General features: G+C 42.0%; 1 long non-coding RNA gene across 1 annotated transcript; it reads left to right on the plus strand.

Moving 5' to 3' along the window:
* On the plus strand, positions 856-11,781 carry LOC110393041. The gene is made up of 3 exons (XR_002434758.1): positions 856-1,044; positions 7,233-7,366; positions 11,519-11,781. It is a non-coding gene; the product is annotated as an uncharacterized LOC110393041 (long non-coding RNA).

Genomic DNA, 12,767 nt, shown 5'->3' on the forward strand with positions numbered 1-12,767 from the left:
GGTATTTTTGATCTCTTCATCCCTTGGCCCTATGGCTTATCTGGCTCACAGAGGGAGACTGGTGGGAGAGCTATTTCAAAACACACACCTGAAGCTGAGAGGAACTTGGGAAGGGAAATGAGGGAAAGAGGACGGCGGGGAAGTAGAAGTCAAGGAGTGCTTGGGTTTGATGTGGAAAGATGAAGTGAGCTGTGGCCTGCCTTGTGAGGCAAGGAGCGTGCCCGGGAGGCGGGTGAACGGCAGCCTGACAGGAAACCACTGCACAGCCGTGCTACGACCTTCCGCAGTGCACTGTCTACCTGTAGGCACTGAAATTCCTCTCTCTGGGGAAGCACGCAGCGATCCATTTGCTTCAGCAGCTGCCAGGGAGCATGAGGGCCTGCTGGGACGGGAGGAGCTGCTGGCCGGAGGGCTCTCCTACACAACCCTGCCGCTGGCTGCGTGAGGGAGGGAGGGAGGGAGGAAGGGAGAGACAGGTGTGTGTTTGTGTGTGTGGGCACAGGACAGACAAACAAACAAACAAACACAGCACCACATCCAGGGTGGGAATTTTCTTCCTGGCAAAACTGTCTCTGCCATCTGCTATGAGGAAGTTGGCTAGATTGTATAGTCCTCTCTGCACTGCAGCTTCAGGTGAAAACAGCTCAGGGACCCATGTCCTTTGGGCCTGTGTTTTTTCAAAGCTTCCTCTGTTTTCCTGTCTCTTACTCATATCATCAAGGGCTGGGACTGGAAAAATGCATGCAGGTCAGTGCCTGCTTTTGAGTCTTCCAGGTACTGCCGAGCTTGAGCAATAAGGTATAACATAAATTTGGCTGCTTCCATTTTTTCTCCAATGATAGTGAGAAGCTTAACTTGTTTTTAAGTACCTTTAATTTCCAGCCCAGATAAGTAATTTCCCTTAAACTCAATCCCCATTGCTTCTTACTTCTCATAGGAGCCTTTAATCATTTGCAGAAAGAAGCAGCCAGTAGAACAACATGCTATCACACTACGATGAGTTTGGCCAAACAAATTGCCATCTCTGGACTACTCTGATATCAGGTGAAGCTCTTTGTCTGTTTTGTGGGGGTTTTTTTTGGCAGCTTTGGGAGGTTCTTCACTTGATTAGTCATCAAATCTAAAGAAATTTGCTTTGCAAGAGCTTCCTCTACTTTCAGGGAGTCCTTTCAGCCTTGCTTTACAGGCACTGATCTGAACAAGTCTTGCTCTGGTGCTCGCTGTGGTCTCTGCTTTGCACACAAGAGTTGTACCATCCAGAGTGGGTGGGTGAACAGCACATCACGTGGTGAGACTCGCACTCAAACCTTGGACTCTTCTTGGGACAGCCTGGAAGGTGAGAGGGCCCTCTTGGATGTCAGAGCCCATTGTTTCCGAAGGGAGCTGTATTGTACTGAGCCCTCAGCAGGGCTGTGCTGCATCCCCACCGCACAGTACAGCCCAGTGTGTAGACACAGCAAGAAAATCTGCTTGCAGGAAGAGCTGGTGCAAACCAGGGCATGCTCTGAAGTGGTGATATTGATACACATGGAGAGCAACTGGGCCAAGCATGTCTCAAAAGCAGCAGGACCTGAACACATAACAGAGATGGGAAACCAAGGAAACCAAACACTTTGAGGCTGCAAGCAGTGGCTGAGGTGAAGCTGACATTTTTCCTTCAGCCCATGTGCAGAGTCAGACAGACGTGAGTCAGCCTCAAATATTGTCCTTTCTCTGGTTTACAGCAGACACATACTTTAAAACTCTGCCATATCATCCCCGTCATAAAAAGAAATCTCCTGATTCAGAGACTTCTCTAAACCACTCAAGATTTTTGTGTGTGCTGTCTCTCCCCAATAGCTTGGAGCCCTGAAAACCACAGCCTTTGCTGGCAGACAATAAAGATACGACCTAAAGTGTTCAACAAGGAAAAAAAAAAAAAGAAAGAAAAAAAAAAGGAGAACGGCTGTTGATGAGGCTTAGAACATGTCCCAACATTTTCTGCAGGTTTTTTCCTTTCTTGAGGCAATCAGAGCACTGCCTAAGTTTTGCACCTGCCATGGGCAAGTGCCTCTGTCTTTTAGTGAAATAACTTTATGCATTTTTAGTGCAAGCCCTGGCCTGCTTCGTATCCTGCTTTACCTGAATGATTATATCTTCTTTACTTCATTAACTTTTCAATAGGCTATGAAAACAAAAGCTGTCACTCTGATACTTGCCATTTGATATCCAACAATGCCTTCAATACAAAAAGAGCCCCTCCATCTCCCAGCCCCCACCACCAAACATCACTTGGCATGATCCTGCTTGTAGCAGTTCATGGTATCAATATGTAAAACCTTCCCCTGTTAATGTTTCTCTGAGAAACAGCCTGATCTTGCATCTGCAAGTATAAGCTATGCAATGATAAGGTGAGTGAGTCTGATAGAGAAATCAAAATCTAGTGCCCAGTGAAATATCTGTTTGCTAGGATTGTTAGGACATCTCAGGGAAGAACTCATCTACAGACACACAGCCACGAGGCCTGAGATACGTTCCCTGCACACACACACACTAAGATGTTGTAATTTGGTATGGTTGGACTAAAGGATTCTTAGGATTCCCAGAACTATATTTTGTATTTGCTGAGACCATGAAAACGTGTTATGGGCTTAGCTCATGTTCTGTGGCAAGAAAGAAGACTTCTAAGTAGATATCTGGGTTTTATTTGCCTTTATGTCTAATTTATTAATTTATTTAGAAACCTCTACAGCTAGTCATGTTAATAAAGGAATCCCATTAGACTTTTTCAGTCCAGGTCCAAGCTCTTGGCTCTCTGTAAAGGCCAGCTCTCAGAAGACAGATAGGGGGCTTAGGGTGGGTGGGCCACATCATCCTCATTTATTCAAATAACCTTCACTTGAGAGATTCTTTAGATGAGGAAAATCTGCCTGGAAAACACAGAGACCACATAATAGAGCAGTGTACAGCTAAACAGGCAGGAGGGTTGGTAAAAATAAACAAAAGGATGTGTGTTTTGGGGGAGGAATATTTTTTTGGATGGATTCGAGCTGGAGGTGTAGAGGTACACAGAAAGCCACAAATTGCTGAGGACAGAGCAGTCTGCAGATCAAACAAAACTAATGTTGCTCTGGGATGTAATGGCCCAGATGAAATGATTTTCCAGCACCTTCTCCTGAGAAGACACAGGAGAATGACTCTTAATGTGTTTATGGTGGGCTCCAGTCTACCAATCCAGGGAGTAGCTTCTCTAGCCACTGACTCATTTGTAGTCTAGGTTCAAACCTAGGTGCAGAAACTAGGGAACAGAAAGTCTGGGCTTTCAAGTGAAATGAATGCTTCTGGATATCCCAGTTCAGGATGAGTAGCTTTCACCCCAGGTATTAAGAGAGCTGGGACTTGAGGGAGTGTTGAGACAATGTCCTCTGAACTTTCATGTCCTCTCAGGCTGGGCATTACAACAGAAGAATGGAAGGTTTTGATAACCTGTATTCTGGTGCCAAGATAAGACAGTTGTTGAAATGTAAATTCAGATGTTTTGAATGCATCAAGTTCCCAGGGATGTGAATGGGAACTAATAGGCCTTTGAGTTCTCAGCACTTCTCCAGATCAAGCCATTTCTACTTTCAGGTTTAATCGTGGATCCAATTTGCAGCATTCTTCCTTCTCTGTTTCAGACGCTTCTCTCTAAAATCTATTTTTCTGGCATCTGTCAAATAAGATTGCAGTGACAATAACAGTAACAGTCACCTTAAAACACAGGGCCCATAAACTCCCTGTTCTGTATTTGGTAATGCAGAAACATTTTGTCTTTTAATTCTCTCCTGAAGGAGCTGGATGATCTCTTTGGAGAGACTTGACTTATCCTAGGGGATGCTGATTGTTCTCATGGCCTATGCAGCACCCACTAGGGACCCTCTACATAAGCACAATCCACATCTAAAGGAGTCAGGCACTACCATGATACAGGGTATGGTAATTTCATTTGTTCTTAGGAAGTGGTGTTTGCTGCGACATATACTGGGAAGGCTGCACAGCTCTGAAACTCCACTGAAACTAAGGTAATATTTGTTCCTTGCAAAAATACTTCTTAAAATATTAAAGTTGTCCATCTTATTTCGCTGGAGTTAGCACACTGTAAATGGTTCAGGCATGAATCAAGCATCTCCTTTCCTCCTTGGCTTTGAATCTCACTGGTAATTTGACTGGGTCTGTACAACCAGTGCCATTAATTCCCAGTATGGTTTTACTTAGGGTATTTTGTGTGAAAATCCTGGCAGCTGGACAGTGAATAATAATTCCAGGTCAAGAAATATGCTCTTAATTATTTCACAATCTCAGTGTCTTTAGGGAGGGCATTGAGCAGGCTCTGAAGTAACGAATTAAAATGTTTCTTTAATTCCAAAAAAATCTTGAATTAATTTCTGAGCTTTTGATAGATTGCAGGTACTCTGTTATTTAAGGTGTCAAACGTATGTTTCTTTGGCAAACTCTGAACTGAAGCCCATGGAGTATTCCAATGAAATGCTCAATTTTCTAGAACAGTGTGGGTATCTAATATCTCTTCTTAAAATGTAGAAAATAGGGCATATTTCAGGTGCTTCCTCTTGAATTTTGAAGACCAGCTTATGGCATATGTTTTTGAAAGCGTGACTCCAGCATTTCAGGGGAATGTGATTCCAGTTTAAAAACTGGATTCACTGTTAGAACCTGTTGCAAGCTGGTGGTAAAACTCCTCTTTTGGCCTCCCAAATAGTGGCCCTACCTACAGTACAAAACATTCCTAGTTCTATCATCTTGGCATTAATTATCCTAATCTCTTTTCTAATGTTCAGGCTGTTAATTTAACCACGTTGTCTAAACTTGCATTGGAAGTGGGGCTGGATTTGTTTCCTTGCATGTGCAGACAGAAAAGCTGAAGGTAACTTATCAAAATGAGTGTAAGATAACAGAACTCGGGGTTGGTGGAAAGAAAAAGGAAAAAAAAAAAAGAAGACATTTGTGAGATACTTTCTTAAATTGCAGAATTCTGTGTTTATCCAAAGCTGGATTTAAAAACAGGTGGAGCTGCAAGAAATCTGCCCTCCTGAATATTTTCTGTAATAGATGTGAGGGTAATTTCTCAGCTCCATCTGTGGGCAATTAAACACAGAACACTGAACTATGAACAGGAGCCATGAATGTCAGCTTCTGCATCTTACACTGCCTTTTATGGACCATGAAGAATTGTTCCTGTTAAAATTGAGTATTCCTACAAATCTCAGTTTGCTCATGGATGTTTTGTAAGCATCAGTGAGTGAATTTAGTTTCCTAGTTGTCTGGCTACGGGTCCGATGCAGTGCAGACAGGATAGCTTTGTCTGCAAGAAATTGGTAATGTTCTATAGAATCCCGGTGAACAGGTGATTGTCACAAGACTCATTACAGTAAAATTGTGGGCCACCTTAGTAGAAGTGGCAATGATTGTGTGGGATGTGAAGTGATTTATCCTCTCCTTTCAGAAGGTGACAGTTTATTAGTGATATAACTGTCCTACAGCTACAGTAGTGACTTCAGTTTTCAGTGCTGACAGTTCAAGACCTTGCACAAGCACTGATCTAAAACAGTGCTGGCTTTTGGGGACTGGGACTTCAGAGTTAGTATGGGTATAACTGGAAAAATCAGTGTATGGGAATGGAGGAGATCAGACTGGACAGTGGTGTCTTCTGGCCTGAAATGGTATAAACAGTGAGGAGAATATGGTCTCTCCTCTGCTTGTTTGACAATGAAACAGTATGTACAACTATACGTCTGTATAAATAATAACCAGCTCTATTAATTATACATAAAAATATATATTAAAAAAGAAAAACATAAAAATTATACATAAAATATGTGTTCACATGGAAAATATAGTATACTACTATATAAATAATGGCTTGTACCAATAATTAAACATAAAGCATACATGCATATGGAGCTACCTGTTGCTATGTTATACAGAACATATTTTCTGTCAACAATGTTGGCCAGAAATGCAGGATAGGAAGGAACTATTAATGTTAAAAGAAAAAAAAAAACATATCATTTTCTTCTTCTTTTTACTTCTTCCCCTGTCCAAGACCGAGGGCATAGGGTTTGTCATAACGGTGTCCCAGCAGGGCTTTGTGAATGTGGGTTTTTGCTTCTTCGTACTCCACACTTGGCTGCCATTCCCTCTGACTCCAAATGAAGCAAGTAGAAATTAAAGAATGCAGCCCTAACGCCTACACCCAGAAGCTTTCAAAACAGAAGGCTGCTACACCTGTGGGGATAGAACAAGTGTATCAGTGTCCTGGGCTCTGCCCTGGCTCGTCTGCCTTTGTTAGCTGGAATGTGCCGATGAAACAATCAGGTGCAGTAGGCGCGTGGCAGCCTGCTTAAAAACCGATTCTTTGGAGACAGGGAGTGGGCTGTGAATCATGCATCCACATAATCTGATGATAACAATTTAAAATGTGGTGATTAGTGTATAATGGAAAGTATTGTGCTATTTGGTATGGTTTGTCTGCCACTGCACTACCCAGTATTTAAAGGGTTCCGTCTTCTGTGCAAATTGCGATTCGTTCTAGTAGCAAATGCATAGGGCAGCCTTAGGATAATTTAGTTACTTGCCCCTTCCTCTCATGTATATATGCACACTGTTACTTTTTGGGTCGTGGTACTGAAATCATGGATGTGTGGCACACAAAGCTATATTCCTTGTAGTGGAGCTTACAGGCTTGGCTGTGAACTCTAGGTCTGGGCTGCGCTGGCCCTCTACCAGTAAGAGTGCAGCTAGTGGTATGTAAGGGTGGTTGAGAAAACCAACCTAGAAAGCAAGATGCATTAGCCGTTCAGCTTAGCGAGTGTGGCCAGCAAGATGCAACTACCTGACCCGTCCTTTGCTTGAATTACCTCCACCAGACTACACTTTCAAGTATCCTGCTCCCTGCGAAGACCAGGAAAACATGAGGAACTGCTGGTGCAGCTGAGGGACATCAGCGTTAAAAGCACTGAAAGGAAACCTTGCTTGGGTTTGGTGTGAAGAGTGTGGGGTAGCGAGGCAATGTTCTAATTGTGACAACGGTTAAAAAGCACAGTAAAGTTCTTTCACGTCAAGACTGGAGAAGTGTTGTGTTTACTTGTGTTGAGAATCATTTTGGTGGTATCTTGTAGCATCAACTTTCCATTTCAGGTTTTAGCTTACTAGGCATTTATAATCCAAACAGATTCAGTGCAAATATCTGTTGACAGGGAAGAAAAACAAAGGAAGCAAACAAAAACAGAGAAGAAAAGCCATGGCAAAGCCAGGTGCCCTTGTGAAGAAGTCCTCTGACAGGATGAATCATGCTCTGGGAGAAGTAATAGCTGTAGACGGCGTCAGATTGGTAAGTTTTTCCTTTTCTTAATCACTGAATCTCCATGTGTCCTTGCCATGAATACATAACAAATAGGATCAGGAAATGGATTAATAGATCACTTGCTTCTATTTACTCACATAAAACAGTCCAAACAGAATAGCTATTTTTCACATAGCTTTAGTGCCAGAGCTAGTTCTTTCTTGATCCAAATTATCCATCATGTATGACATTTGTTGGAAACCTGAAAGTGAAATTATTTTTGCTATAATGAAAACATGAATACAATACATGAATGTAATTTATTCTTATAAATTTAAATTTATGCTTATGCTTATATTTATGCATATAAATTGCAACTTATGCTTATAATTTGCATCTCAGTTTTAATTCTGAACATTGCAAGCTCAGATGGAAGTTCTCCATCCAGCACTGGCATCCTGCTTGTATCTCACTGACTGATAGCCCACTGAACTGGCTGGCTACCCATCTCATATGAATCTGTTTAAAACTCTAACCAGATTAGAGATGCCAATGGCCAATTCTTATACAAGCCACTTGGACTGTAGACAGAAGAGTTACTTTCCTGGAAATGTTCGTAATGAAGGAAAAAAAAGAAGAGGAGAAAAAAGGGAGAGACTGTGTAAAAAGGGCAGCTGTTGCTAGTGATGGAAAAGCCTTTTAGGCTCCACCTGCCTTGCTCGTGCCAGTATCTTTAAGTACTACCTCCCTTGACATGCTGAATACACATTACTGTCAAATCTGAGTATTAGGTGGATAGATATGCAAGCCCACACTAGCAGCCAGCACATTCAGGGGAAGTGTCAACAATTTTCTGCAAACATTGTACGTGGTATCTTGCTGGGAGTTTGCTCAGGAGCACATGCACAGTGTGAAGTAATGTGCTCTTGTTTTACAAGCTGCAAGTTTAGCGCCAATCAACTGCACTGCCCAGCCATGGAAAAAGTGATACAGATGGGGGATCTCTGACAGCCGAGGATCAGACTGTCGAGTCTGATGCCAAACAAAAATAAATGTACATGTTGAGAAATCTCTCTGGGTAACAGAGGTTACACTCTGACCTAAATGATAGAAAAGTAAGGGAATAAACTCTTCTGCACACTAATCTCTAAATCCTCAGACCTCACTGCGCTATAATAAACCTGACTTGGTAATACCAGTACTGCTGGAGATCTTGTTTCCTATTAAACGCAGGGTTGCAGTTGCACGGCTTCAAGCAAGCCAAGGCCAACCCTTCTGCTGGAAGGAGTGATCCTGCAGCCCCTTGCAAGCGCCTCAGAGCAGGGGCTGGCGCAGGAACCCCCATTTTGAAGGAGCCCTGTGACCAGTAGGTTATGGTCAGTATGTATGGCTCAGTCCTGTTTATTGGGCTGTGGGCCCAGCAGGGTAAAGGTTATGTTTCAGGAGGTGCACCTCAACCTGCAACTTTGCTTGTGAATGTAAATGGCAAGAGCACAAAGCCCAGTGCTGCGAAGTGAGGTGGGAGTTAACCTAGGCTCAGGACCCAGCAGGAGAGGTTGGGTGGGGCGAAGTGATGGGCTTTGAAGATAAGGCCAAGAAATTTGTTCCGGATACAGTGCAAAGGGAGTCGGGCTTGCACTGAAGTTAGTGCATATCTAGGAGCAGGAAAGAGGAGGTTAGAGCAGCATTTTGAGTTAAGTGGCGGGGACCTGCGGTGGTTGTCGATACCAGAGAAAAACGTACTGCAATATCTGATGTCAACTGTCCAAGGCATGGACGAGCTCTGGCCTTAGATCTGGGCCTGGAAATCCATGTCAGTTATGCTTAGCAGGCATGGTAAACATGCAGGGATAGACTTGTTTCTTAGCCTGGGGAGCTTAAACAGATACACAAAAACCCCAACAGCTTTCAAGTGTGGCTCTTCTGTTTGTACTAATCGTTGCAGCCCACTCTCACTGTTTCAAACCTAATAAAATGAGGAAATGAAAATGAAAACTAGCTCTGGTCTATGACTACCTTATCTCCTGTAGACTACAAGGGTAATCTGGCTTTTTAAAACAAAAGATACTTGCTTACAAAGCCCCATTTAATTAATGGAACAGGAGAACACCTCCCAGAGCACAGACGTTAACCCCTTCAAAGTAATGTCAGTACATTCAACCTCTTGTGATGGTGCACAGCTCTCCCAGAAAGCGTTAGACAGAATCATATCCGCTAAATACCAGGGCTCAGTTAAGCCTCAAGTATGGAAATAAATCCACATCTGTTTCAAACGCTTCTCTGGTTACTCTGTTCTTTTGTTGTTCTCTAAAGCAGAAAATTGTCCATAGAACATAGGGAATGTTTTTTTGTTGAGCAACAGTGGTGCTAATAATAATATTTCTCTTCCATTACATAAGATAACTGTCACAAAGGAAATCAGGATAATAATTCTTTTTCCATTTGGAAGCAGTGGATTTTAGTTCCATTGAAAGAATTGAAGTAATCACAATGTTCTCTTTACAGATGCTACAACAAAAATGAGATGGGATATATTATATTTCACTCTTAATGCATTGCTTAGATGAAGCCATAGAAGTATCACTAGCAACAAATTTTAAAATCTTACACATTTTTGCATGGAATTATCTCAGAGATAAGGATTATCTAATATTCTCATCATTATACAGGGAATGTAGTAAACTGACAGTGTCCAAAATGATATAGAGAAATATATATTTTTTCAGTCAATTTAGTTTTGATGTTAAAACCTGTGGGAGATGAGGTGGAGAAAAGTATCTACAAATTATACAGTGTAATACTCCATTCTTCCATGCCTGGCCCCTAGAGCGAGACCTGGATGCCTACATTAGTTGCTGAGGCTTCAGAAGGGAGGTAAAAATTATTGGTGATGGGCAAGGAGTAGCTCTTTCTCAGTGTCTAAGGAGGAAATTCCAAAACCATGATTTTCCTGCCTGGAGATTCAATGCCCAAGTCAATGCATTGCCATCAATTTGAGCCCGTCACCTTCTTTCATGACTAGTTTTTGGTTGCACAGTGTTTTTTGTTTCTTTTTTTCATGTGAACATTGATACACCATTTATTTTCCAAAGAATGATGTAGAACTTAACTCTGTTTCAAATGTGTCTCTCAATATTTGTCCCCAGTTCTGCATTTTTTTTTGTCTGCTTTACATTAAAAAATCATTAAATTGAAAATAAACATAAAAAGGAATAACCCAAAGAGCAGAGCTGTGAATTGGGAATCATTTCTAGCTACCAACAAAATGCCTTAATTAATAGATCAATAGATTAATAGATCTAAAAAATGTATGCTGTCAGTTCCCACATTATAGTGCATGTCTAATGTCCTTCTGGCTCACAGGATTTTGCAGTGGCTGTTATCCCAGAAGGAATGGGGGGTCCTGGCATGCTGCAGGCACGACTCCCACCGGTGCCAGGGGAGAGCCTCAGAGCTGGTGCTGGGCCCAAGCTGTGCGTGGTGTCCACCCGGCCCCAGCTGTAATGACTGGACACCTGACTCCTTCTTTACTTCTTTGCTCCCTTCCTCCCTCCCTTCCTTCCTTCTTTTTTTCTTTCTCTTTCTTTCCTTTTATTCTTTCCTTCTCTTTTTTCCCTTCTATTCTGTTTTCTTCTCTTTCATTTCTTCTATTCTCTTTCCTTCTATTCTCTTTACTTGCCCTCTCGCTTGCTCCTAACCCCTTTTGCCCAAAGAGGATGAAATGATTTGCCAAAGGAGAATAGGTACTTGGTGGGCAGATCAGGGTTGTCCAAGACAAGATAAAAGAAACAGCCTATGTGAAGAGGCACTGATTTCCTCCCATTTTCTATGTTTGCCCAATGTTAGCACATTAGAGTGGATCAGTTTCTGGAAAAGACCATGGTTACGTGATGATCTCTCTCCTGCACTATGCTGGGACTTTGTTGAGGGTGGTTGGGATGTACTAGGAGGCATATGCAGACCCCTGGTCCTGCCCCTGGCCCTCTCGAAAGGAGGCAGAACTTCACTTCTGGAGGAAAAGCGGCACATGAGATGGGTGGGCCAAAGTGTTGGGGACTTTGGGAGACTGCTTGAACCACCTGCTGCAAACACCCTTCTTCATATTAATGTAAATTCTACTGCTTTGCTACCTTTAAAGTCCACCCATGTTGTTTTTTAGAAGAAAATGTTTAGCTGCCTCAACAGAAATATTATTTACAGGTGACTACACAACTCAAGGACCCACGGAAGAAGTGCAACATTTCTCATCTGTAACTGAAGACAGACTTAAGGCCCACTGGAAAGGAATTCAGAATTAAAATGAATTCTCCCCTCCTCTCATGCTAGCCCATTGTTACAGCAGTGTGACCGTAACAGTCAGGAGGGGCACTTTTGAATCACTTAATGCTTGTATATGACTACACTGTATGGTATTTCTTTTGTTGGGCATGTTATGTCAGAATGCCATGTTTTCCTCTTCAAAAGCTTTTATGAATTTTTATTATTATTATTTTTACTTTTTGCTTTGATTATTTTCCTCTGGGTCTTTATTAAAAAAAATAAAAGAAAAAAAGAAAAAACTAGCATTCCTAAAAAAGAAGTTGCAAGCACAACAATACAAACACTCATGCAATATTTCATTACACATGGGCATAACCCTTTGTTTTGCTTATCTTTACATTCATTCCACATATATCTTGTTCTAATGTTTTATTTCCTTCACGCAAAACCATTTGCTCTAAGAAACAAGCTGTTCAATGTATTGTGTTCTAGTGAGGCCTGTCTAATTTTGGGTTTGCCGTTTTACCGATTTAGTGCCCTTAGGAAGTATGATACATATCCATTAATTCATCATCTGTAAAAACTTGTGGAGGTACATCCTAGCCTTTCATTAGTGTTAATGGTGCCCAACCCCTAAATGTACACTATGTCTCAGCACTACACAAGTTAACTGAGTTCATGCCATAAACACCTTGTTTTCATGTCTGTAGCACAGGCTAGCTCTCTTGGTGGCCAGAAGTAGAGCACAGAATTGCAGATTTCTGATCACACTGTATACCTGAGAAGCTATTTCTAGTTCTGAAGAGCTTCTTGAGGGTGCAGCATCTGCTGTTCTGCAAAGGAAAATGCAATACTGTTTTCTCCCTTTCCAAGCATGCCCCTGCAATGTTGTTACTTTAATTGGTAGCAAGCATACTAGACTTGTTATTTGCTCTACTACTGTAATGAGATGAATATTCAGCATATTTTGAAGAGGGCTGCTAGTATGAGGCCAGGATTATATTCCCAACTGAAATATATTTCAATCATATGTGGAGATTGTCATATCAAACATCCAGGGCAGATGAGACCTTGAGAAATCATGTGATATATTAAATCTGTAGTTGTCTTTTCCCTTCCCTTCCCTTCCCTTCCCTTTCCTTCCCTTCCCTTCCCTTCCCTTCCCTTTCCTTCCCTTCCCTTCCCTTCC

This window comes from Numida meleagris, chromosome 2 (assembly GCF_002078875.1).
Source record: "Numida meleagris isolate 19003 breed g44 Domestic line chromosome 2, NumMel1.0, whole genome shotgun sequence".
Classification (NCBI taxonomy): Eukaryota; Metazoa; Chordata; class Aves; order Galliformes; family Numididae; genus Numida; species Numida meleagris.